This window comes from Chelonoidis abingdonii, chromosome 1, assembly GCF_003597395.2.
Source record: "Chelonoidis abingdonii isolate Lonesome George chromosome 1, CheloAbing_2.0, whole genome shotgun sequence".
NCBI classification, from domain to species: domain Eukaryota; kingdom Metazoa; phylum Chordata; order Testudines; family Testudinidae; genus Chelonoidis; species Chelonoidis abingdonii.
In genome coordinates, this window is record NC_133769.1 from 91,917,162 (window position 1) to 91,944,551 (window position 27,390).

Genomic DNA, 27,390 nt, shown 5'->3' on the forward strand with positions numbered 1-27,390 from the left:
ATAAGCAACAGTGACAGCTATTATGTGTTCAGGAATAGCTTACTCAGACTGCAGCATAATGACCTGTTCTATTAAGAAAGAATGTTGGTCTGGACTCTAAAGCTATCATTTACTATTATGAAAAAATATTATGGATTCTTTAACTTTCACCAGAAAAAGGTAGGTAGACTTCAGTTTGACATCTGATCAAAAGGACAGCATCCCCGCAGTGCAGCAGTTGTCTGCAGTATAGGGTGATCAGCCAGCAAATGTGAAAAATCGGGACTGGGGATGTGGGGTAATAGGAGTCTATATCAGAAAGACCCCAAAATTGGGACTGTCCCTATAAAATTGGGACATCTGGTCACTACTGCAGCAGGCACTGAACTATACGTTTGGCATTGACTGACTGTGAGGTACAAATCACCACTTTCTGGCAAAATTACTTCTGCTCTTTAAGAAAAGCCCCCAATATTTTGATTTCAACCAGATTATCTCCTGAGCATCTGTTCTAGGTTTAATACAGATGTGAGGATAAATGCTTTATAAAGAGGGTGGGAAAATAATTTTATGGCCTGTTAGTGGATTTGTTTTATTAGCAAAGCTTTCAAGTCTTTATAATTAGGTAAGTAATTGGAACAAAATAGAATATTCTGTTTCATTAATTGGTGATCTTTTAAGAGGTGTAATTGCTTCACCTGCTATGCTGTTTGTATTCCTATATTGTTAGCAATAATTTGCTTCAATTTCTTGTATAATGAAGTCTTCATTAATATAGCATTATATGTAACCACGGCAGCCCAGAGACTTACAAAAATATTCTTTATAGTCACTAAATGTTAATGATCAATTTCCCAATTTAAAATGCAGCATTCAATTGAGACTTCAGTTCGATTTTTAGCAATAATAAGTCAATCCACGAAGAATTAAATCTGAGCTATGGAAACAAATAGGAAGTGAAGGGTACTGGGCCAGAGACCAAACAAGATAAATTATTTCTGATAAGATCTTTTAGACATGTGATAAGTGCACTATGGATGTGACGTGTGGTCTAAACCCTGAAAGGGCTGCCATTCCTGAAAACTAATGTAAATATCAACATATAGTTTCCTTAAAACACCTGAGAGATGGGGAAACAGGCTGATCCTTAAAAGTTTCAAGTTTTATTTTAATTCAAATCGTGTATGCCAAAGTTTTTTTTTAAATCAGAAACAAGCAATATATTTTGGACCACCTCTGGCAGGGAACCCCCAATACGTTTTTTAAAAAAAAAAACCCAAAAGAAGGAATTTTTCGAGGAGCCCCAGGTTGGGGTCTTCAGAAGCTGTGGAAGAGCTTGCTTGTGCCCTTCCTTAATTTACTGAAAAAGAAGAGTACTTAAAAAACAAAAGAAACTCAAACTCTATTTAAAAAAAAACATGGAAGTAACAAGACATACAGTAACTCTTCACTTAATGTCGTAGCAGTTAACATTGTTTCGTTGTTAAGTTGCTGATCAATTAGAGAACATGCTTGATTAAAGTTGCGCAATGCTCCCTTATAATGTTTTTTGGCGACCACCTGTTTGCCCACTGCTTGAGGAAAGAGCAGCCAGTTGGAGCTAGCTGCTGGGGGCTTGGAACCAGGGTGGGCCAGCAGCCCCCCTAAGTTCCCTGTGCAGCAGCCGCCCAGCGGGCTATCAGTGAGTAGCTGGGCAGTTCAGCTGTCTCTCTCCCCCACTGCCATGTGCTGCTTCTGCTCTCTGCCTTGGAGCTGCTCCTGGGAGCCTCCTGCTTGCTGTGCTGGGGAGGAGAGGTGCTAATGTCAGGGTGTCCCCTTTTTCCCCTGCTCCTGCCCCCACTCCTTTACCACATCTCCACAGAGCAGGGGGAGACAGGACGGGGCTCAGGACCGAGGGACCTTGCTGGCAGCAGCTGCTGTCTCAGCTTGCTGACCTACTTAAAAGGGCAGTGTACTTAAAGGGGTAACGTGCATCTCTCTCTCACACACACACACACACGATATGTATCTCTGTCTCTCTGTCATGCTGTGTCTCCTCCCTCCATTCTTGCTGCCTTGTAGAGTGTGAGGCTACATTTAAAAACAATTGGTTAACCATTGAGGGCTCAGCTGATTGCTCAGCCAAGCTTCACAATCATCATTGCTGTGTACAGTATTAAATTGTTTGTTAAAATGTATACTCTGTGTGTGTGTGTATGTGTGTGTATATATATGTGTATGTGTGTGTGTATAGGCATATATATATATATAAAAAAATCTTTTATCTGGAGAAAATTTTTTTCCCTGGAACCTAATCCCCCTCCCATTTACATTTATTCTTATGGGGAAACTGGATTCTCTTAACTTTGTTTCCCTTAAAGTAGCATTTTTCAGCAACATAACTACAACGTTAAATGAGGAGTTACTGTACGCAAATTCTTCCCTTCAATTTCCCTGCTTTTTGTTGTTTTTGTCTCCTTTTTCTGTACATAGTTTATCTAGATGACAAGATCTCTGGGGAATCTTGTCTGCATACATCTCTAAAGGGCCTAGCTCTGTGTTGCTGCTACAATAAAAATAAACCATAATAAATTACGTACACTTATGGGTTTCTGGAGGTGGATATCAACCTTTACCTTTTATTACTAACTTCACACAGTTAAAACACAAAAGCTGTATTTCGTAGTGCAGCCTGTGCAGTGCTGCAGAATACTAATTTGCAGGGCTGGAAGAAGGGAGTATCATGAAGATACGAACGCATTAGCACAAACTTTCATGCTGTATTCATGAAGAGTAGTTTCTGAAATACTGTAGTTTTAAAACTTTTGTCCTGTTTGGATTTTTTTTTAATTGAACATATCAAAAGAAACTCCTTGGCTGGATACCCATTATAACCAAACAATTCAGAATGTATTAGCCAGCTGTTTAAAAAAAAGAAAAGTAACAACATTTTTAAGGACTGCATACTTCAAGTGGTGAACCTATACTATACTGAATACCTGCACTTCTGCAACAGGATAACAAACTCAACTGTCACCAACATACTCGTATCTCCCAGACAAACAGTTCCACTAGAGAGCACTCTGACACACAAGCAACTTCCCTTAGTTGCTGAAGCAACAACCCTTAGTGAGTTTTTTCAAAAACTCCTGAGAGGTCCAGCATAACCCAAATTGGCAGCTGACCCTTAATCTATTTAAAAAACAAAACGAACAAACAAAAACTTCAGGAGATCATTCATGACCAAAACAAGGGTAATATTCCCTCCAAAAGAACACTGAACCATAGACTGGAACCTATTGCCCCAATCCTGCATAGCACTTACGTATACACTTAAGTGCTGTGCTGGACTGGAGCATAAACCGTCATTGGCACCGAAATGTACTTGGAATTGAATAATGACCATCTTCTCAGATACCTCCCTTCAAACATTCTGAGACTGAGCAGTGGTCCTTGGCAAGCACTCTAACATCAATAAATAGGTTCTTGAGGAAGAGGCTGGTTTCTAGGGCCAAAACAAGATATACCTTACAAATAATGTACTTTTAAGCCTAAATGGCAGGATTTGTGCTCATAGTTAATTGTAGGGGCAAAATTGTGCATTCCCCTCCCCCCACATCTCCCAAAGGAAGCTTCTTAATATCATCCTTAAATAAAGAAACTATCTAGAAAATCATGATCTAATAAAAACAATCCCCATTAGACACATTTTTCTTGAAAAATCCTCTTAAAATGAATCTTCTATGACATTTCTATAGCCCACAAAGACCGTATCTCTAATGATATCTTAGAAAATCCTCTTTGTAGCTGTTTGTAGTTTTTCATTTTCTTTTTTGGATTTTTTGAATGAATTGAGTTCTTGGAAGGGGGCCTGGTTTGACAATCCTGGAGATCAGAAACTTTATCTGCAGAATTAGGTTTGTCACAATCTGCAACGGTACAAGTTTTATCATCCCGGTTCTTGCTAATTACTATTGATTGCCTTCAGCCTAGACTGAATTTAAATTTAGAACTCAGAAGTGAAAGTCTATTACCAATTCTATCCTCTTCCATTTTGTAGAACTTCAGAACTGGCTATAAAGGATTCCTTATGAGGAAGAAATTCAAGATGGCAGCTATGAATTGGCAATTTGATTTTGTTTATACCATGATGTTTTTCCTGGAATTCCACTAAACTTTTCAGTTTTCCATTCCCCCCCCCCCCCCCGCACAATTCAGAACCCACTTCACCCATTGAGAGAACGTGTCAGCAATTTCAAATACCATTTCTACAAGTCACAAAAGTGTGCAAAAAACTCAGTTTTCACTATTCTAGAGTCCAGAGGCTAGTTCAGTTTCATGTTGAATCAAACCATCTTGTGTAATGCTTAATAGGTCTGAAAGAAATCAAAGCACTTCCATATTGTGAACTGTTTTGATAACTGAGAATGATTAAGAACATTTTACTAGATGCCCCAAAAGCCACAATCCCACATTTTGAAAAAGAAGGCTACGCTGGTTTAAAAAAAACAGTCTGGCTTGGAGGGGAAGTGAAAACAGCTATGTATCAAATTGCTTTGTAAATTCACTTTATAAATTTTAATATCAATTATAAACACAAGTGACTTTACTAAACTAAACTAATTTAAACCAATAACAAAACATTCTAAAATTTATTAACAAATCAAACAGTGAATTACTAATATTAAATGACCAAAAGTAGACATTCTGTACATATATGACCATGTTCACCTTCTGAAAGTAATTGTATAAGCAAGTATTCAATTAAATCTAAATAAAATGCAAGCCCTGTCTCTCCGATGGGGTTTTTTTCCCCCTCCCATGAACATCCCAGAATGGCAGAAAGTAGACTACAAGAAAGAAAAAGCACCATGAGAGGGGAAGAAGAGAAAAGATGATGATAGTGCTAGATTAGGTAAAAGAAATATGGGAATTGTTTGGCAAAGCCACAGCCAGAAGCAGTGGAGAAGTATGGGTGGCAATACCATACCATATGATGCCACCTTTACTTCTGCACTGCTATTGGCAGCAGTGCTGCCTTCAGAGCTGGGCGCCAGTCAGCAGACGTTGCTCTCTGGCTGGCCAGCTCTGAACACAGAGCAGAGAGGGGCTGCTGGCTGGGCATCCAGCTCTGAAGGGAGTAATAAAATGTGGTCACTGGTCTAGTCACATCTGACAAGTGGTTGCTCTTCAGTTTCTTCAGTCAAATTTTAGGGGGAAATGTTTTGTGGCCTCTGCAAATAGTCGCTTGTAACAAGTGGTCTCTCTTCTGAGGTGGTTGCCAAGGCAGGTTTTATTGTATTTTACTGAATTTGAAGCCTGGTATTTCTTTTATGGGGTTGGCAATCAACTGTTTGGTACATTAGTATTATCCCAGAATTCTTTCTAATGTGCTTCAGGATTGACTGAGGCTGCTTTCAGAACTGAAGCCTGATCCCAAAAGGGTTTGCAAGATTTCAGGCATGTTACTGGAAGATTTTGGAGGTCCTCATGAATTGGGAGGCTCAGGCTGGCAATAGTTTGCTTGTACTCATGAGCTGTATAAGTATCTCTGGATCTTAGGTGCAGTGGGTATTTGTTTTAATGTTCCAGTTAAATTCTCCTCACAGCACTAAAAAGCACATCTAATGATTTGATATGTGAACTGTCCACCCAAACTGGTGCTCAATTATTCAGCAACTGAGTATACCAGTGCTAGAGTGGCTGTCCAACGTGTGTTCCCATCAGCACACCGTGTTGTGCCCGCGAGTTTGCAGATAAGGCTTGTCCTTTCTTTTACATTTTTTCAGATGTCTTTTCCAGGTGTGCTTTAAAAGTCAAGCTTCTGTCCAAAGTTACACCCAAGTATTTTGGATAGGGCTCATTTCCGACCTGTTGACCGTAAAAACTGTCATTAAGTGGTTACTTGGCAGTTTTTGTTCTTTCAGTGAAAGGCGATTACCAAGGCTTTGGAGACGTTGGGATGGAGCTTCCAATATTGAAAGTATTCCTACTATTACTTGAGGTCTGCGGAGAGGATGTCACCAATGGTAGTTAGGTCTTTGCCATGTACCACAAGAATGATGTCAGCCTAAATGGACTTATGTGAAATGTCATGTAAGTCACTAATATAGATGTTAAATAGTGATTAAGCCCGAACGGATCCTTGAGGTAAGCTATCATCGAGGGTGTGTGCTTTGCTGATCGGCTCATTCCAAAGCATGTGATATCTACGGTTGCTCGACATTGTGACCCTGACTTGCACATTGCTATGGCATTTGATGAGCCTTGATGTCTTCACCATGGCATAGATGGCAAATAAATCTATCAACACTGTTCCACTTTTTAGATTCCACTGGAAGGCAGCTGCAATGTAACTAGTAATGGCAACAACCTGGTTGCAGCAATTTTGTCCTGGTCTGAAGCCAGCCCGTGCCTTGGGCAGGATGGCCTCAAGGACCAGGAGATGGGCCAGTAAAACCCTCTCCATTAACTTATGAGTGGTGGAGATCGGGTGACCAGATGTCCCGTTTTTATAGGGATAGTCCTGTTTTTTGGGACTTTTTCTTATATAGGCGCCTGTTACCCCATATCTTCCTGTCCCATTTTTTTCACAGTTGCTATCTGGTTACCCTAGGTGGAGAGGAGTGATAATAGGGCAATAGTTGGTGGCATCTTTTGGTGGTTTCCCACATTTGAGGTGGACAGTGACTATTGCCACACACCAGCTTTGTGGGCTGTTCCCTGTTAAATGTTTGACAGTTAATAGGTCTGCCAGCCATGCTCATCCCTTTGGCTCCAAATTCTTAAGAAATTCTGGATAAATAAGGTCTTTGCCATCAGCTTGTCCACTTTTAGTGGCCAAAAGGGTCTTGTTTTTTTTCTTCCGTAGCGGTGACATGACAGGGTTTTCTTGGACATTTAGAAAGAGCACTTTCTGAACCTTCTGTCAGTTTTGATCTTTCAATTACAGAGAAGGTATGAGGTGACAGCACTGGCAGTCACCTTCATTTGCTGATGTTTTACCAGCCATTTGCTGATGGCTCCAACCTTATGGAGGAATGCCCAGGCTTTGCTCCTGGAATGAGTGAAGTCAAGACCTCAACTGTTTTGTTCCATCTCTTCAGGCAGCAGGGTTCAATGACTTCATTAGTGGTTTTGCTATATGTGGATCACCACTCTTCTCATATTAATTGAAGAGTGCCTTTGTCTTTTGCTGCTCGGAAGGCATATAGACCTTCTGATAGCCACGAGGAATGTGTTTTGTGGCAGCCTTAAGAAGGTGAACAAAGCATAGTCATAGTTTTCTGGGATTGGCATGAGATGGTGTATCCTGTCTTCAGCTTCTGCGGTGTATGCAACCTAGTTTGCTATACTGGAATTCCAATATGGTTTCGGCATTGATTCAATCAGTGGAACTCCAAAACTGAAGTGCAGAATAATGGGGTAGTGCCAACTGCAAGGAACTTTTCCAAGCACTGTTTGTGCTGCTTTTAGAGGAACACTGCTATTGTATTTCTTCAGAAAACAGAGGTCTGGATTACATTCAGTACTGTGATGGGTTGAGTCACAGAAACCCCCCTGGGACTGCCACCTGATGTGATGAGATTACCTCTAAACCCATTTTCCCTGGCAGCTCTGGACTCCAGTTCCCTGCCTGGTTGTGCCAGACACGCTAGCTTGGTACAAACGCAGACCCAGCTCTGAACCACATCCCCCAAAAGCTGCAGGCTTAACTGAAAACAGCTTAAGAAATGCTCCTGTCTCCAACACCCAGATACCCAGTTCCTAATGGGATCCAAACCCCAAATAAATCCGTTTTACTCTAGATAAAGCTTATACAGGGTAAACTCATAAATTGTTCGCCTCTATAACACTGATAGAGAGATGCACAGCTGTTTGCTCCCCCAGGTATTAATACTTGCTCTGGCTTAATTCATAAGTAAAAAATGATTGTATTAAATATAAAAAATAGGATTTAAGTGGTTCCAAGTAATAACAGACAGAGCAAAGTAAGTTACCAAGCAAAATAAAATAAAACATGCAAGTCTAAGCCTAATACAGTAGGAAACTAAATGCAGGTAGATCTCACCCTCAGAGATGGTCCAATAAGCTTCTTTTACAGACCCCAGTCTGGGTCCAGCAGTCACTCACACCCCCGTAGTTACAGTCCTTTGTTCCAGTTTCTTTCAGGCATCTCTTTGGGGTGGAGAGGTTATCTTTTGAGCTAGTTGAAGACAAAATGGAGGAGTTTCCAGAGGCTTATATAGTCTTTCTCTTGTGAGTGGAAACCCCTTTGTTCTCCTGTGTGAAATCCCTTCAACAAGATTTGCAATCACCTGGGCAAGTCACATGTCTATGAATGATTCAGCTTTTTACAGGCCACGGCCATTGTTTACAGGTTAGTTTGAATGTTCCCAGGAAAGCTTAGATGTGGATTGGTGTCTTCCAAGTTCCGTTGTTAGCTAAGTACTCCCAATTACTGGAATAACTCCTTCACACTATGTTGACCAAATCTGCCTTATGTGCTTCCTACAGCAAATGCTTTAAAAACAAGCATAGAGCCAACGCTTGTAACTTCAGATATAAAAATGATACATGCATACAGATAGGATGAATACATTCAGTAGAACATAACCTTTGCAAAGATATGTTACATGGCATATCTAGCGTAAAACATATTACAGTTATGACATTTACACTCATAAGCATTTTTCTATAAAGCATTATGGGGTGCAATGTCACAAGTATTCTTCTAGCAATGATTCGTGGCTTAATCCTGCTCATTTCAGCCCAAGGCAGTTTTCTTTTTTCCTTTTCTTCCTCCTGAGCATCCTTTGCTGGATGGCTGCAGCACTGCACTCTGAATCCTGTTTATTTTGCCTCCACATGAGAGCGCAGCTTTAAGTTCACTGGCCTCCCTTACAGAAAGCTTCAGAAATGTGAGAATTTCCACTCAGAAACTTCGGGGAACATCAGATAAATTGGATTTGCAGTTGTTATTGTTGTTAAGATCCAGGCCATGGGTGGTCTTGCCTAATGGTCAGGGCAGAAGGCTGACCTAGTGGTTAGAGCAAAGATGACCAGGTCTAGTGGCCAGATCCCAAATCAGGAGCCCAGTTATTAAGTCCAGGGAGTGAGCTGGAACCAGGGAATCAGGAGCCAAGGACCAGAGTCATGGTCAGAAACCAAATACCAAACCTACAGAACGAACTGGAGCTGAGAGCCAGGAATCAGGAGTCCAGAGTCAGAGCAGAAAACAAGAACCAGAAGCCAGGGAGAGGGAACAAGGAGTAGGAGGCAGGAGTGAGTGCCTGGAGCAAGGAAGGAGCTGAGAGCAAAAGGAGCAGAGAACAGGACCAGAAACACAGCTGCGGGTGTGGAATGGTATTGAGCAGCCGGGGACCCTGGACTGCTGCAGGATTATAGAATGTACTTACTGGCATCTTCAGCCAATCAGGAGGTCAGGATCATTACTGACTCAGCTGAGGGCAATGAGATGGGTCTGGGTTCAGCTGTGGGTCCCTAACCATTGTTGTCCTTTCTTTTAGGACAACCTGTGGATATGTTTTGAACCTGCATTAATTCTGGCTTCCTCAGAATATTTGAGCTTTCCCTCTCCCAACCATGCAGTGTTACTAATACCTAAACAGTCTCTTTGAAATTATTCTAATCCATTTCATGGTATGGTAAAAATCTATCCCTGGCAATTTTTAAAGGACATTAAAATCTAGAATAATTTTAAATTTCAAAATATGTCCATTTGGGGAGTATTCAGATTTACATTTCACATTCAGATCCATACAGAACCCAAGATCTAGCCCCCAGTGTGAGCAATTTCCGCTGCCGGTGGAATACTTAAATCCACAGATTGGGTAGGTTCTCAATTTTTTAAATAAACTCCATAAAAGTGCATATTTCCAAACCTACATATTTCCTCAAGTCTTACACACCATATGCACCAAAGTATTTCATCCAACAATAATTTTAATTGATGAAACTTTTGCATATACAGCCACATAGATGTGCTACTACGGGGGTCCAGTAATATTATGTTGAGAACCGTACTGATTTTCACAAGGCTAATTGCCAGCAACAAAATCCCTGCTTTTGAGTCTTTAGTGTGCTTTCCTTTTTAGGGTAAAATAAAATAAATCTTTGAAGAGGTGGCAATGTTCGGTGCTTCTCCTGTATACATAATAGATAGTGGCTAGCAGACTTTGGGTTAACAATACTAGAAGATAGGGGAAAATTAAGTCTCAAACTTTTATTCTGTGTTTTTTGTTTGTTTGTTTATTTGTCTTGGCTTTAGTATGACTGCAGAGACCTAGAAGCTAGTGTATCTGAGCAGCAATGTGAAGACCTCATTTTGGGTACCTTTCATACTTTATCCTTTGAAGGGAAGCCACAGCTTGTGAGGTCAATGTATTTGTGTAGGTGAAAATAAAACCTCGCTGGGGTTAAGAAGCAGATTACCCTGTGAGTGTTCTTGTATAAGCAGTGGAATGCTGAGGTTTGCCTCAGTGTTCTGCTATCATTGCTTTGGTCAACTGTCATGCTGACAGAGCTCAAGCTCTTCTGATTGGTTGTTTGCAATGACTGATTAAGAATATTGATGCAGTCTCTCTCGGTTCCTTTCCACTTGGAAGAGAATTCTATTTTCCCCACCTCCAGGTCCACCTCTAGGATGCAAGTAATTGCGAGACTATGAAGATGAAAACAGGGCAGCCTGAGTGACTGAGGAAATACAACAGTCTGTTTTAACTGCAGAGCTATGTAGCAATTTTCTTCAGACTTCTTAACATAGCTTGTGCAGCACAAACTGCTTACAGGTTTTGGAAGGCTGAAAGGACTTACCGGTTACATATTAGTATTTTATGTATATCATCACACTATCTTGCCTGAGTCTGGACAGCTGTGGTCGGAGCTTTATTTGGATGTCTTTCTACTGAAGATCTATAAAAGGGATACTTAATCTGATTCTCTTTGGATCTTTCTATTTTGATGGTAAGTGCCAGTGTGTACTGGCTGAGCATAGCTTCTCTGCTGCAGTGCTCTCTCCCTCTCTCCCTCCCCTTCTGTGCTCAGCTAAACCTAGTGACCTTCATTCAGTATCTAATGCTCATTTTAATCTGCTTCATACTGCAGTGGTTTTAGCCAACTAAAATAAAACTTTTTCTTTATTTTTCTCCTAAAAGCCTGAGCTTTAAAATACTGGTTGAAATCTGAGCCCTATCTCTTTGTCCTTGAAACAGGCAGCATGCGAACGTGTTCATGTTTGTAAGCGGCAGTAATGTTACAGGCGTTCTGTGTAACTGAATGAAATTACAGATTTGATAAAGGTGACTCATGCATAAAGATCTGCACCACAATACTGGAAGGACAAAAAAGCACGCATTTGACTAGTCATCTAGAAAACTCTGTAATTCTTCATCTTTAAGTGTGGTGCACACATGTGGATTGTGCCAATGACCACTATCATCACCATAGTTAAGGAAGGTTCTGTTAGTATTTCCAGTATAAACCCTTCCCTTGAGGCATCTGCAAGTTGGATGGTAAAATTCACTCTAAGCTGAATCCTACAAATCTACTTTGCCTGGGCTGGTGGGGTGGGGGAACTGACTAAATGACCTACCAGGTCTTTCCACCTGTAATCTGTGTGATTCTAAATCCTTCACCTTTTAAAGTGCTTTTATAACTCTTCAGAGGAAAAAATGCCTTTTAAGTTTCAGTAAGAGAAATCATTAGCTTGCTTCATCCATGTTTCATGCCATGTTAACAACTCTCATTTTAAAAACAAAAAATAAGAAGGTTGTTATTTAGTCCATAACAGAAAATATGTCCTGTAGCTATTTGTTTCTAAAAAGAGGTTGAGCCATTGAGGATTAAAATGATGACAGCACAAAGGCAAACTGTTACCTTTCTTAAAGAATATTTTTACAGCATATTTGGTATCAGGAAACCATAGTATGCAAATATTTCTTATGACTAAATGTATTTCATATTGTGAATCCATAATGTGGATTATCTATGCATTTCCATTATACAGTGTAAGAATAATAAACACTTCGCTAAATCATTGGGGGTCCACTGACGGGATAGGATACAACGAGTTCAAGCTTGTTACAGGCTGATATAAGTCCTTGCACAGCTACCTACAAGCAAGGCAACATACAGATATGCTGCAGCCCCTTTTGTTCACTGACGAAGGTTAAGGACAGAGTTTCTTTTAACTTGGAATTTTCTCTTATTGGGGTAAACTAGAGAGATGTTGCTGCCTGGAAATCAGTTTTCATTGTTGAATGTGTAATAAATTATGGATTCCTTAATAAAGAAATCTTTTGTTAGTGATGTAGCCTGTGAATGTGTTTTCTTTGGGTAAACTGTAGATGTTTATCTTTCTCCTCCAAAGTGAGTGAAGACTTTAAATATTGCCATATAACCACCTGGATCTCTTTTCAACACTTCGGGCCCAATCCTGCCTTTATTGATAGGAGTAGGCAGGGCTCGCTGTTTGTGCGGAGTTGTAGGAGGTGCTAGATACTATGGTGATGGGGCCGTATACATACCTCTATGTGTGGGTAGCTGCACTGAAACAGAGCAGCTTGCACCAACAGTTAGTATGTGTTGCAGAAGACACAACACAGCCAGACTGTTGAGGTCTGGATAGGCTCGCCTAGCCTGCAGACCATGACATCTTGAGAGTGTGATGCACCGGTTGGTGCAATACCGTTTCCTGTCTCCCTCCCTAATGTGCTGTTGAGTGCTGTAGTTCTGTTGAGTCCTAGGTTTGGGCTCCTGCCCTGCTGCTGTATCTGTGGGAGGTAAAGATGTCTGTTATCTTTCTCTGCTAAGACACCTGTGCAGTACAGAGAGGTTTTGTCCTTTCAAAATGTTTTAGCAAAGCACTGCTAAAGTGCTTGGGTGGTGCATGGTACCAAAAACATTCTCTGTTTTCAAATGCATGAGGATTATTGTGTTTTTTTGACGTGGGTAAATAGAGGCTATTTAGTTTATTTTCATTCTGTTTTATTAATTTCTAGTGACTGTAATTCAAACGTAGAAGTAACTTTTGTGTTTTTGAAACCAGCCGGAGTCTTCCTAATGCACCCATGGAACTATCATCTCCAGTGCTAGCAAGTTCTGACATTACTTTTGACAGAGTAGATTCAGATCGCTGTTGACATACAATATTGACTGAATATAACAAGTGTGTGTGTGTGTGTGTGTGTGTGTGTGTGTGTAAAACTATATCCATACATACTGTTTTGTTCCCTGTAATATTTTTGTAAACTTAATTTAAAATATATACATAATAATTTGTAAAAATGCTTGCACAAATCTGGGTAACTGATTCAAGGCAGCTAAATTTGAAAACTTTTAAAGATTAGAGTTAAAAAATAATATACTGTACCATACATACTTTAAAAAAGATTATTACAAAACCACATTTTTTCCCACTCCCCAAAACAACTTCTCCTCCCAGCAAACAGCTAACTAGTCCTTCTCTCAAAAATGACACTTACATTTGAAAAATGAATTTCTTGCAAAAGTTATTTTTATTATTTCTTAAAAACTAGACTCAAAATCATGTCTTACCAGTGCAATGAAAAATAGTTGAAAAGCCAAAACTACATCAGGCTATGTGTTCCCACATATCTTTTCCTAAAAAGTTTTCCATGTTGGGAGAGGGAGAAGAAATTATCAAATTTACTTGATTATAACTTAGCTCTTCAATATTCAGAGCTGAATCTTGCAACAGAATGTGCTAGTGTCGACGCTTATATCTATGCTCTGTCCCACTGAAATCAACAAACTGTGTGTCTCTGTCAATAGTCTGTGCTAGCAAATCCCACAGCAGGATCAGGGTGTAAAACATAATGATAGAAAAAAATATGGGGGCTAAGGATGAGGGGGAAATTGCTAACCTAACATTGTCTTCATAAGTATGAATGCTTTTTAATTCTCATAAATCCTGTGAGGGAATGCTCTGATTTGGGGCTGTGCACACCATACTTCCCTGTCTCACAGCATGGTGTCATGTTAATTCCTTTGCAGAGTGTCTGAAGTCTGCATAGAAAACAACTGCAGGGGAAAAAAGGAAAAAAAAAAAAGGAGGAAAAAAGCCCTGTTCCTTAGTGAGTTAAAAACATGCATTGGTCTGATGAAGTCTGCATTATTTTTTCTATATATATTTAATGTGCATTCTTCATCTTGATTTGGCCATGGGACCAGGTTCTTTAAAGGTTTATAGTCACCTAAGACTCTACAAATACTCAGTCCTACACATTTATAGCAAATATTTAACATGCAGAAGAACTTCATTTACAAATAGCTCACTTGATTTCCATGTAACATTTTCAGTTTTCTTGCTATATATTTAATCATATCCTATTGCCTTTTCTTTTTCTGTTATACACAGTACTGGCTTTTCTCTCCTGTGAAACATAAACTCCAAATGTTTTAGTATTATAAATTATGTAGAAATTGCCCTTTCTTATGATCCTGTACTGTAGCAGACATTCATACACTTCAAACTACTCTCCCATAATTTGTTAGGCAAACCTGACCACAGACCAAATTCAGGTCTCAATTACACTCCGCAGTACAGATAGAGTGGCCAGTCCAGCACTGGGGCTCTCTCCCTGTCAGTCTGTGAGTTGACTTTGAGTGGTGTGGCCTTTCATGGGCTCTGGTCTGGGCCTGGGCAGAATCCATGTTCAGGAGGTTGTGGTACTAGGCTGGGGTCCAGCGTAAGTCCTCTTCCCTGGCATTGCTCAAGGAGCCTGTTTTCTACTGAGATACAGAGCTTGAGGTAGGACAACAACTCAGTAGGGGGGGGTTGGCCTGAGCCAGCTTGTCCTCTGTGGTGGTGCTCAGCCCTGGAGGAAAGTGATCAAACTCTACTGCCTCATTCCAGGCTGTGTTGGTGGACAGATGTTAGAGGTGGGCTGCATAGGCTGAAACAGACTGTGAACTCTGCATGAGGAAATGCAAGGCGGCTTCGGTGGTGTAGGCCTCATGGGCCGTCAGATATGAGCAAGAAGAATTAGATGACTTCTTTGAAATGGTCAAGAAATGAGTCCGCCTGTTCCAGAAGGGGTGATATCCAGTCCAGGGCTTCTCCTGTTAGTAAACTGATAATCAGCCCTACTTTTGCCTGTTCATTTGAGTACAGGAACAAAGAGGCACATAAAAAGAACCCAATTTTCTTTCTGTCTGTCTGTCTGTCTGTCATGACTGGAGGATGTATACCTTGTGATTTTACAATTCTTATAGTTGTCAAGCTATCTTGGGGTTGTAGATGTGCCTTCATTATGTTGTGAAGGCCAAAACTATAACTAGTTCAGAAAAGAATTAGGTAAGTGCCTCCGGATAGGACCATTGATAGCTGTTAGCTAAGATACCCAGGGATGCAACCCTATCCTCTGGGAGTCCCTAAATCCCTGACTGCCAGATGCTGGGAGTGGACGACAAGAGATGGATCACTCGATGATTGCCTGCTCTGTTCATTCCCTCTGAAGCACCTGGCCCTAGCCACTGTCAGAAGCAGATGCTTTGGAAAATCTAATTAGGCACATATCTGCATCTTTAGACACCTAACTACCTTTAAAAAAATGACTCTGAGTGACTTGCCCAAGGTCACATGGGAAATCAGTGACTGAGTTGAACCCAGGGGTCTATTAAGTCCCATTCTAGTGCCATATTACCTCAACCATTCTTCCCACCTTGATTGGTTATTCGGGGGAAACACTGAAATTTCCTATATATAAAGTGCAGTCAAATACACAAAGTAAACTAGAAAATAAACCCCTCTAATCTCTTAGTCTGTCATTTTAAATATGACTTGTAACAAGTAAAAAAAATTCAGGCAGAAGTACGATTTTTATTTTAAATTGGGGTCCTTTTAGGTTTACCATGTTGTTACAAAATACAAAGAAGTATTTAGGATCTGTTTGCTAAGTAACTTCTGGTACCATTGCTATTTTCTATTGTTTATTTAAAACTTCCTATTTGTTTGCCTTTCTACTGCGTGCTATGAAACGCTATTGAGATTTTCAGACAATCTAAAACTCCTATTTTCACACTGTTACAGTGCATGCTGGGCTGAGTGAGTCAGAATTCAAATAGGGTGTCCTGTTTATTTACTGCAAAACAAGTCACTTTATTAGTTTAGAGACTTCAGGGTCAAAATGCATTTTAGGGACAACGCGTAGCATTTAAGTCTTCTGACCTGCATTTATAGAAATGCCTGTGATTAGAGAATTTTATCCGTTGTGAGTACTACATTGAATTCTTATATATATTCCATACAAAATCATTATATTAAAAGAATGTTAAGGGTGCAAACTCAAGCATACGTGAGTTGGGAAATGCCAGTATTCAGGTTGCCTGTGCAATCTTAATTTGGTCCCCTTATGCATGTGCATTACGGATACAGTCTTTAATTACATGATTACATACTATGTTTTCCGTGTGACTCCTACCTCATTCAGTGCACAATATGGACCGTGCTCCTTAAATGGGTGGCTGCTCAATATTTCTTTTTGTCTTCATCATTCAGTGTGTGAGACACCAGGCATTATTTACTGCTTGCCCTTCAGCCCCTGTTCTGAATAAAGAATTATACATTTCTTCATGGACTTTTTAATGGCACTCATCACCGTAGTACCTGAGTGCTTGTCACATGTTAATGAATTTATCTTAGCAACTACCTTCCAAAGTAAAATGGTATTATTATTCCCTTTATCATTTTAGTATTTTATTATATCTAGGGAGGCCCAGAGAGATTAAGGTTCAAAGGGTCCACTAGTTTTGGGTGCTGAATTTCAAATGCCTAGCACCTGATGTTTTGAAAATATTTCGTATTTTCTAGCATTTATATAATTAGAGCAGAGCTTGCTTTGACTTCACTAGCCGGTGAGAGTGTCTAGCACTGCAGTTAATCTGGCCGGTAGTGTCTCAAATTGGGCACTCAGAAAATGAGGAACACACAATTTGTGGCCACACCTGAAAAGTTTGCTTTGTGTGACTTGCCCAGCATCTCTATGGCAGAGTCAGGGATAGATCCCAACTCTCCAGGGTGGCATTCAGATGCCTCAACCCTGGGACTCTCCTTTCTCTTCCTGCCTCCTACCTCATTCACAGCACACCTTCCAACTTCTGCAACATATGAGGCAGAGGTAAACAGCAGCCTCCTTCACTGCATGACCTTAATTTATTCCCTGAGCGGCATTCATCTTTTGCACTCAATAAGGCAGAGGTCTTGTGGAGAACTAGTAAGGACATAGTGGAAAAATTGCTCTGTGGGACAAAGGCAGAGAGGCATTTCATAGCTCCAGATATGGTTATTACTGAAGGAACAGGGAGCCCCCTCAAGAAGCTGTTATATTAGAATGTATGATTTAAGTATTTTGATATGTAATTGTGTTTAAAAATGTCTTCTCTCTTGAAGAAATGCTGAGAAGTTGAGGCAGACACGTTGTGTGGAGGAGCTCTAAGAACAGCAGCAACCAAGGGTGCTGGATAGATTACTGTATGTTGGTAGTTATTAATTAGTGTGATACAGCAGGGCCAGAGGGCAGCATGAGAGTGTTAGCAGGGGGCCTTATTCCCTGCCAAGGGAGGAAGGTTTGCTTTAGATTAACTAGAGCACCTGACTCCAATTAGAGCACCTGACTCCAGTTAGAGCACCTGACTTCAGTCATGTGATAAAAACCCCTGCTTCAGTCAGACAGTGTGGGAGTTGAAGGAGGAAGGTTTGATTGGAGCAGAGTGCAGGTTGCAGAAGTTGGAGAAGAGAAGAGTAAGTTGATAAAGAGAGAAACAGAAAGTTGGAAGGAGTCTGCGGGATGGGAAAGTCACAAAAAAACCCACGTAAAGCCACCAAGGCTGTAGAGGGAGGCAAAAGCCCTCACAGGCGAAGGTAGGAGAGGAAAAAAAATTTAACCCCCAGGGGGGGGGAAAAAAAGGGGAACCACATCAAAGTGGTCACGCACAACCGACCCAGGCGCCCTGGTTGGGACCTGAAGCTAGAGGGCGGGCCCACTGGTCCCTCCGCCACCCCCTCTCCCAAGGACACTAGTGGAGTAATTAAGAACCGGTTCAGAGGCAAGCAATAGTGCCCTGAACCTACCCCAGAGAGGAGAAAGCGCAAGACCCAGCAGAACAGTAACGGCTATTTGCCACATTAGTAAGAGTCTGATCTTGTTTCACTAAAGAAAAGAAGCGTTTTCAATTGGAGTCGCACTGGGCCTTACATGTATAGCATCCTTGCCCTCCAGCTGAGTCCATTTCATTTCAATGTCAAGGCACTCTTTTAGTTCATCCTTGAAAAATGGGCTATGCTACAACTTGTGGTACATATGGAAAAGGTCAAATTCTGTGCAAGCCTAGAAATGTGAGATTTCCTGTTAGCTGGAAATGTGACACACTGATGAAATTCTACCCTAAGAGGTGCCATATGCTCCACACATTTTACAATTTTAATCTTTCAGGTTTTACTGTTTCAGTTTTGCTGAGTATGTTCAGACATCAAGTGAGATGACATAATTCAGAGGCAGGTTCTTCAATTAACGAGGGAATGAAAGAGACACTGCAGATTGTCTAATCTTGTATAAAGAATATCACTAGAAGTTGGAGTGATTGAAAATCCTTAATGAAAGAGTGGAACAGAATCTAGTGCTGCAGTTTGTCAGGAAATCGGTTATGAGTAAAAATGCATGCATGCTATTTTCATCCTGCCCCTACTGCAGGGTATTTCCCAGTTCAGCCAGATGCAGCAGTTAGGTATAGCCAACAAAATCTTTTCAATTAGAATTTGCAACAGTATAGACTGATCTCTCCCCAGTTGACTTTAGAATAAGTGTTCAAAGAAGTTTAAATCCAAGGTATCTAGCTCTGATGTGACATAAAATTGTTATCACATCTTCACCAGATCAATTATAGCTTTTTTGTGAAATACAATTTAGTACTGAAAAGTGTTGACAATGTAAAAGTCTTGCAAAGTTCACAATAATAAGGAATAAGTAGGTGAGGCCAGGAGACAAGTTAGGCAGCTGAAGTGATGTGATCACTGCTTATTACACTAATCATAACTGTCTCACCTTGTGCTTCCCTCTTCTGCTGGTTCTATTCACCTGTGTCTTGTACTAAGACTGTAAGCTCTTTGGGACAGGGGCTGTCCTTCTGTTTTATGGGTGTACAATGCCAGGCACAAGGGGACCTTGATTTGAGATCTTTAGGTGCTACTGCAGTATAAATGAATAATGACAATAAGATGACGTGTGAAGGAGAGGTAATAGCAAATTGGAGTGTGCTCAGCAGTTCACTGGTTGGAGACAACACAGCTGAGGTGATGTTTGAGTTGGGTTTTAGGACAGGTCTGGGGAATCAGGGGGCTAGAGGGAGGCACAGCAGGCAGGAAGATTGTTCCATATTTTTTCACCTTTGTTTCAAAGGATAATTTATAGCTACCGACAATATATGAAGGCCAGATTCTGATACCCTTTCACTGACTATTGCTTTACTCCACAAATAGTCCCACTGAAGCCAATGGGGCCACTAATGAAATAAAGGCCAACTAAATTGGAGTAAATGTATCACAATCTGTCCCTTAGCTCAGTGCTGTACAGTACATAAAAAGGATAGTCCACACGTGGAAGGGGTTATGGTCTGAAAGATATAGAAAGCTGGGAGATCATGAGCTGGGGATTTTTAAAATTATGCATCTGCTTTCTATATGCATTTTGGAAGAATTGAGTTTTTAGAGAAGTTTGAATGAAGAGAGGGTTGTGACTTGATGAATTGGGATGCATAGAATCAGCATGGAAAAATTAGAGACAAGAACAGAAGTAGAAAATAAACAGGGCACTGAAATGCATCATTCACTGGATATGAATCTCTCAAATGACCTTCTAAATGGTATCCTATTTTCTCTCAAGTTTGGGAGCATGCTTTTTCTTAATCTGAGTCCAGAATAATACAATTAGTCTAAACCCCTCACAGTTAAAGGAGTATATTCTCCTCCACAGATCACACTCCTACATTGTACTTAAAAATAAATTATTAGAGGTTAATAACACTATGCTTAAATGTTATTGAGTTGTGAGATAATAAAGAATAGTTTGTTGTACCAGTGGATTTATTTTTCTTTAAGAGCCAGTGTAAGGACCGTGGACAAATAAAAAGATTAATTTGTCAATGAAAATTGGTCATAGACATCCATCCACAGGCATAAAGTACCCAGGTATCGGACTTCAAATACATGTTCAGGAGTTGTGTAGTTTGTGTGATGCATTTCTCAGGGGATTAGCATAGGACAACATAAATCCTATCAAAGAGCTGCTCAGAATTGATGTGAGGAGTTTATTTTAGTAATCTCTAAACTAGTGAGCTACAATAGATCTTTGCTATCAGGATTACTACAAGGAAATTACTGAAGAATTCTTACTTAAATTGTAGTCTTAGGGAAATTACAAATAAACAAAACATCCGGGCCAGATCAATAATTATTATTGCTTTTGAGCTTTCCACCTCTGAGTCACTGGCTAGAACCCAGCTCAAGTGAGAAGCTGTTGCTCTCTCTTAGCAAATTAGTTTCATGTCGGTGAAAGATGTCTAGTGAACTAAAGTCCACATCACAAAAAAAAACACTATGCCCAGTTGGGAACCTTGTTATCTGACAGTCTCAGTGGAGAGGACAAGCACTGAATAGGGGCAGTGTAAAATGCACGAAGTCTGTGTGGACGCTTGTTGTTCTACTGAGATCTATTTCTCATGGGCAAAGTGTCAATATTATCCACAACAAGGCTTGGATTGAATAGCTGGATGAACTGTTTTTGTGTAAAAAATAAATAAATAAATAAAAAATAAAAAAATAAAAAAATTACGGTATGTTTATTAATTTTATCACAGTCAGCCTTGAAAATAAAAATTTATGGGCAAACCAGTAGGAAAAGAGAGTGATTAACAGCCATCAGTCCTCCTTCTATAAAGCCCTCAAAGTATTTGAAAAATGTTATTAAATCTGTCTAGAGAGTTGGAGCCTTAATTAAATAAAACAGTGAGTCAGATGTGGAAGAAAATAATGCAAAGTTTAAAAACACCACAGCTGCCACACACAGCAAATGTCACAAAAAATCATTAACAGGAGGCGTTATAAGGAAATGAAAGCAAATGCTCAGGCTGGCCACATGGGTACTTGGTTTCAGAGTGGTAGCCGTGTTAGTCTGTTTTAGCAAAAAGAACGAGGAGTCCTTGTGGCACCTTAGAGACTAACACATGTATTTGGGCATAAGCTTTCGTGGGCTAAAACCCACTTCATCGGATGTAGGCTAATGGGTACTTGTAAATTAATGAAAGGAACATTTATTGGAATTTTGGAAGAGCTGAGTTCTAGGTACATTCTCCATCCGAATTCAGAGGACTTCCATTCTCCCCATCTGATATTTTCTCCCTAACCCTTTCACTCGGGTCATAAGAAATAGTGAGGCATTGTCATAGTCTTAAAATAAATAAATAAATCTTAACAGTTGGTGATGACCTGTGGCTGCCACTTACTAAGGAGCAGCAAAATGAAATAATGATACTCAAGCAGGGAACCACAACCTTTACTGTCACAAACTTCCTTATTGAGCTCTTTGTCTAATTACCTTTCGCTGGGATTTTTAACAAAGAGAGTGTGAAAAGTTTTAACCATCCCCTTACAAGGCAGAGCTAGATAAAAAAGTCCAGGAGCCCTACCTGCAAGACCCCATGGCAGCACCATATTGAATAACTGAGCCCTTAGTTTGGGAGCTCTTATTTGTAGGATGTCTGCCTGACAAACTTGAAATGTCACCCATCTCCACTTCCTTGACAAGAAAATACCTTCTGTCTCCTCCCTACTCTAGTGCCTCCTGATCGCTACAACAAGAGGTTTTCAGCCTTCTCACTCTTCCAAGGGGTGGGAAGCGTCTCTTCTACTGTTTCTCTGCTGGTGGACTATTTTTGGGTCTTCTCTCCCATGAATAATTCCAAATCCTGCCTTTGCTATTGCTCAGAGTTTTTGTCAAGTAGTAACAGTAGCAGGAAGTGGATCTGATTTAGGTCAGTTTCACGGCTGCCTAGAGGATTGTGAATAGCTGAAATGAAAGCTGAACAGAACTTTCACTCTACTGCTGCATGGCAAAGCTAAGAGCTGTTGCAGAAGTGAAGGAGCTGTCTGTTTTCAGCCTCGGTGAAGACAACACTGAGTTGGCTTACACTGTGCTCACTTTTGGTTATCTTTACAACCATAAGGCCTTTTTCTTTATCTTTTTATGAAAAGTTGGACTCTGAGGAAATCAGTGGCCAAGGCTCTCACATTAGCCACGGAGAGCATCCCATTTCTAGCTTTTTCTAACTCTGTACTAAATTTACCACTGGAATAAGCTGGTGCAATTGTACTGAACACAGTGGGTTGAGCCTGTTTCTGTCAATGCCATGTGTAGACGGATTTGTCTCAAAGCACGGAACAGGATTCCTTTTTAAAACATTATCTGAGCTACAATCAATTTTACTGAAAACAAATGTTTTCAGCAAAATGGGCTGAAAATGTTCTTTTAGCTGGCTGTGCCATCTCAGTGAAACTAAGGACAAGATTAATCAAAAGAACAATAGAGAAATATATTTGTTTTTAAAACTGTAACAAATTGATGGTGGGTTTTGTAATTATTTAACTACTTTTGAATTAATGTCAGCCTTTTACTTGAGAGGAAGGTACGTTGCATTGGCCTGGCCATAACAATTAGAGGTTAGGATTCCTAAATTCTGATCCTGACTCTGCCAGTGATTTGCTGTCTGGCCTTTGGGCAAGCCACTTAGGCCTTGTCTACTCCATTGGGTATTCACCACCATTTCAGGCACCATTGTAGCTGCACCAGGGCAAATTTCCTTGCCTGTGCTGAGGGTTTCCACTGGTACAACTAGACCCATGGCTGAAATCAGGGCCAATTCCCAACATAGACAAGGCCTTAACATCTCTACCTCAGATTCCTCATGTGTACAATGGAGATAAAGCTCAGTTACTGGGTGCTCTGCAGATTAAAACTTTTGATTTCCGGTGAATATTACTCTCAATATAGACATTTAAATAAACAAATTTACTTTAATTATTTGGCTGTATGCTTGGTTTTCTGTAATTAGGTTAGCTAATTTGAACATACCACTTAGGGTGGAATGTGGGAGTGAGATTCAGAAGAGGGACTTTGGTGACGAACCAGTGTATTTAATAAACAGGGTTGATTCTGAAACCTTGTTAACTAAGAATCCTGAATATTTAAAATCTAATTCTAGATTTTTTTCTTTCCCCAAAGAACCTTTACTTATATTAGAAAGTGAGTTAGAGGAACATCTCTGTATCACTCTCATACCAATCACAACTGAAAGCTTATTGAGCTCAAGATTTATTTATTTTTAAAAGAGTGAGTTCTACAGATCAGCAGGTATATGTGAAATTCCCTGCAGTAAACTATATTGACAGCGTGTTTTGCATCAGCAGCGTGCCATCCATTCTAGCTATACTGCCTTATCTACTGCCAAGCCAATACACCTTTGAAAAAAGAATCAGGGATGTCCACAAGATTTAAACTGTATCTTGAGTCTGGTGAGCCTCCAGTAGGAGCAGGCTTGTCTTTGCTTTTCAGCTTAATTTTATAATGTCAGATGTTTTCTTAAATTTATTCAAACATTGATTGTATTTATGGCTCTGTTGTTGCTATAATCTCCTTTGGTACATAATATATATTGAGAAAAATGTTGCAGGTACTGCTTTATGCTTAATCAGTGCATACTGTTAGACTGACGAAGATGAACTTAGGTATGAGTGTGCAAAAATCCCGTATATGAATAAAATCTGTTGTTAAAGTGCACGCTGATCCCTGCTGTCTCCATTAGATATATAATGGACTTCATTGGGCATATCAATATATACTCGTCCTTTTGACTAGTTTAAAATAGTGAGGCAGATTTTCTCTTGCACCAAAATGGAAGGTAGGGGAGTAATGGAGATGGTTACAGTTCCCTGATTCTCAAACTGCTCTGGCTTTGTCCGTGACACAAATAGGAATAGCCTAGGGCCCAAAGAGCAAAAAACAGCTGAAAATTGCTGCCAAGCAGAGAGCTTAAGAAGTGACAATCCTAAGGGCAAACCCTAGCTATAGTTCCCTCCTTCTTACAGTTGAGGCACATTAGGTAGGGAAGCTTGTATTACTTTGCTCATTGTGTGAATGCTTTGGAACTTCTTGAAATTGCAAGCAAGATGGAAGGATGGCTCACAAAGCTCTGAGGCAGGAGTAGGCAACCTATGGCATGTGTGCCGAAGGTGGCACGCTAGCTGATTTTCAGTGGCACTCAGGTCTGGGGGCCTCTGCATTTTAATTGAATTTTAAATTAAGCTTCTTAAACATTTTAAAAACCTTATTTACTTTACGTACAACAATAGTTTAGTTATATATTATAGAAATAGATAGAGACCTTCTAAAAACGTTAAAATGTATTACTGGCATGCAAAACCTTAAATCAGAGTGAATAAATGAAGACTCGGCACACACTTCTGAAAGGTTGCCGACCCCTGCTCTGAGGAGTGTTGGAGTTCCCCCATGATCTCTTCCACATGTTTCCCCAAGAATTCACTCTGACTCCAGCCTCATCCCTTAGGTTCCTTCCTGGATTGTGCTTGGGATATGGAAGGGACATTTGCCCATAAGACTTGCATTTAAATGTATACACTTTGATACTTTATATAGTCATAAATTCAAAAAAATCCTTGAATGCAAACAAATTCAGGATAATAGCAGCACTAGAGCTTGGAGAGAAATGTGTACAGGAGCTCACAGAGCAGGGCTAGTGCAGAAGTCTTCAAAATCAAAAAGGCTCTCTCATTAGTGAAACTGACTGTACACAAAACACTCTTGACTACAAACAGGAAACAAACCAAAAAGACAGGAGATATTATTTTTCCCTCTAATCTCTTTCATTTTCAATAACCTAAGGTGTTACTTAGAACAATAGCAAGTAAATACATTGCAGGACTAAGTGTGACTTCAGTTTAGCAACAGCTTTTTAAACAAACAAGACAAGAATCCAATGGTAGAATTGAGATAAACAGACCAATAAACAAGATTAAACTAGGCTATGTTTTACTATTATAATATACAGGAAGTGCATTGCTAGATCAATATATAGAATATTACCATTACAATATATAGGAAGCGGGGTGTTAATTCAGAACATTGATCCAACTAGTGTAGTATCTTGGCTTTGGCAGTGGCCAATATTTAATGCTAACAGAGGAAGATGAATAACCCTCATAATGCATCTAGCCAATTCTGTACTGCTGGGACATGTGGGAAGGCGATCCCTTCTTTGACCCCTTCAGGTGATCAGTGTAATCCTCTGAGGTCTGGTTTCCTTGGTAACATTGTCATAGCTTGCATAGTTGCAAATGTAATTAAATAGTCATAAAACGATCCAGTCTATTTAAAAATTCTGTTGAGCCATTTGCCTTGGTGACCCTCATCCAGCAGTGAGCTCTCCACAGGCTGACAGTACAACTTATAAAAAATATCTCCTTTTATTGGTCTACTCTCTACTGTAGCAATTAACTGTGTCAGGAGCAAGGCTGGGAGAGGGGAACAAATGATAGGAGATGGAATGGGTTCATGGGAAACTGTCTTCCACACATCCCAGGACTCAGGAGGAGCTGTCATAAACAGATGATTAAGGGTTAATGTCTTTTTTACCTCTAAAGGGTTAACTAGCTCAGTAAACCTGGAACACCTGACCAGAGGACCAATCAGGAGACAAGATACTTTCAAATCTCGGTGGAGGAAAGCCTTTGTTTGTGCTTTTTGGGTTTTTCCTTGTTCTCTCTGGGATCTGGGAGGGACCAGACATGTGTACAGACTCTCCAATCTTCTGAAAAAGTCTCTTCTATTCAAATAGTAGAATAGTAAGTATAGTAGAAAGGCGGTTAGATTTAAATTTGATTTTCTTTATTTGCAAATGTGTATTTTGCTGGAAGGATTGTATCTCTGTTTGCTGCAACTTGTATTTGTGCTGGGGGGAGGATTCTCTCTAGTGTCTATAAGCTGAAAGACCCTGTAACATTTTCCATCTTGATTTTACAGAGACAATTTTTACTTTTTTCTTTCTTTTATTAAAAGCTTTTCTTTTTAAGAACCTGATTGATTTTTTTTTTATTCTTGTGTAAGACCCAAGGGGAGGGGTCTGCACTCACCAGGGAATTTGTGGGGAGAAAGGAGAGAAGGGGGGAGGAAAAAGCCTGATTTCTCTCTGTGTTAGGATCAAAACACTATTTTTGGGTGGTGGCAGCTCTATCATTTCTAAGCTAGTAATTAAGCTTAGAGGGGTTCATGCAGGTACCCCATCTTTTGGACGCTAAGGTTCAGAGTGGGGGAATCATACCTTGACAGGAGCCAGCAAAGGTATCAGTTGGAATGGTCTGTCATCACTCCCTGCCCTGAACCAAGGGACACGTGTTTCCTCCACCCTTCTGCTTTCCCAGCTACTCCAGAATCCCTTCATGAAGGTATGGAGAAGACCAGAGGGCCAGTGGGAAAATGTCTTTGCCCCTGCTCTGAGCTCAAAAAGGTGTCTTCCCCCTGCCACCCCAGGTCTCTGCATGGAACTGGGGATGGAAAGAGACAAGAAGTCATGCTGATGATTCCCTTCAACTGTGAATCTGTGCATTGAACCAATGCATTCCCTTTTCATTCTCCCAGGGCCCTAGACAGAGACAGTAGAAAGGAGGAGGAAGCAGGTAGTGAACAGGGTGAGCTGAACAGTCCCCTCACCAGGGCCAGGGACAGCAAAGGTCCTGGAGGCTGAATCTTTCTTCAACTAGATGAAGTAATGCAGAGGGGTCTGAAGGCTCCCCACCATGCCGTTCACATGCAGAAGGGAAGAAGGTTTCCAACACTTAATTCAGTCTATAGGGCCAGGGACCAAGAGGGAAGGTGCTTGGGGAGCAGTGATTCTTCAATCCCCAGGCTCCCTTCTGTAGAGCCAGAGGAGGCACAGGCAGCAGGGAAGGGGTAGCTTAGCTGGGTAAATGGGGAGCTCTTCTCCCACCGGAATGCGTCCTTGTGGTCCCAGTGGCATCAGAAGCAGGTAAAGCAAGGAGCTCGTGACTGTTGGAGATTAGTTCCCGGGGACAGGGATGGCACTGGGGTAGCAGCAGACTCCTCTACGAGCCTAAACAGAGCGATGAGAAACGTTGGTGCCCCAGATCCTTCCACGGGACCAGGGAGAGCACAAAGACAACTGTGAGAGGAGCAGAGACAGGCACTTTGCATTGCAGTTCCAGACTGTCAGTGATGTGTCTATGTGGTAAATGTTTGTCTCAGATCTGGACTAAGAGTTCAACATCTGAGTGTTTACTGTGAACCTCCCCCAAGCTTATACCCAGCT

The 27,390-nt window shown here is 40.6% G+C and overlaps 1 protein-coding gene across 2 annotated transcripts in view; it reads left to right on the forward strand.

The window, feature by feature from the left end:
* ANO4 (anoctamin 4) overlaps positions 1-27,390 on the forward strand; it is a 322,747-nt gene that overhangs the window by 45,678 nt on the left and 249,679 nt on the right. Inside the window, exon 1 of one of the 2 annotated variants that reach the window (XM_032788584.2) lies at positions 10,704-10,944. The exons of the other annotated variant lie outside the window; for it this stretch is intronic. The gene's annotated coding sequence lies outside the window, so the exon portion shown is untranslated. Of the gene's footprint in view, positions 1-10,703; positions 10,945-27,390 lie in introns of those variants that run through there. 2 annotated transcript variants of the gene reach the window in all.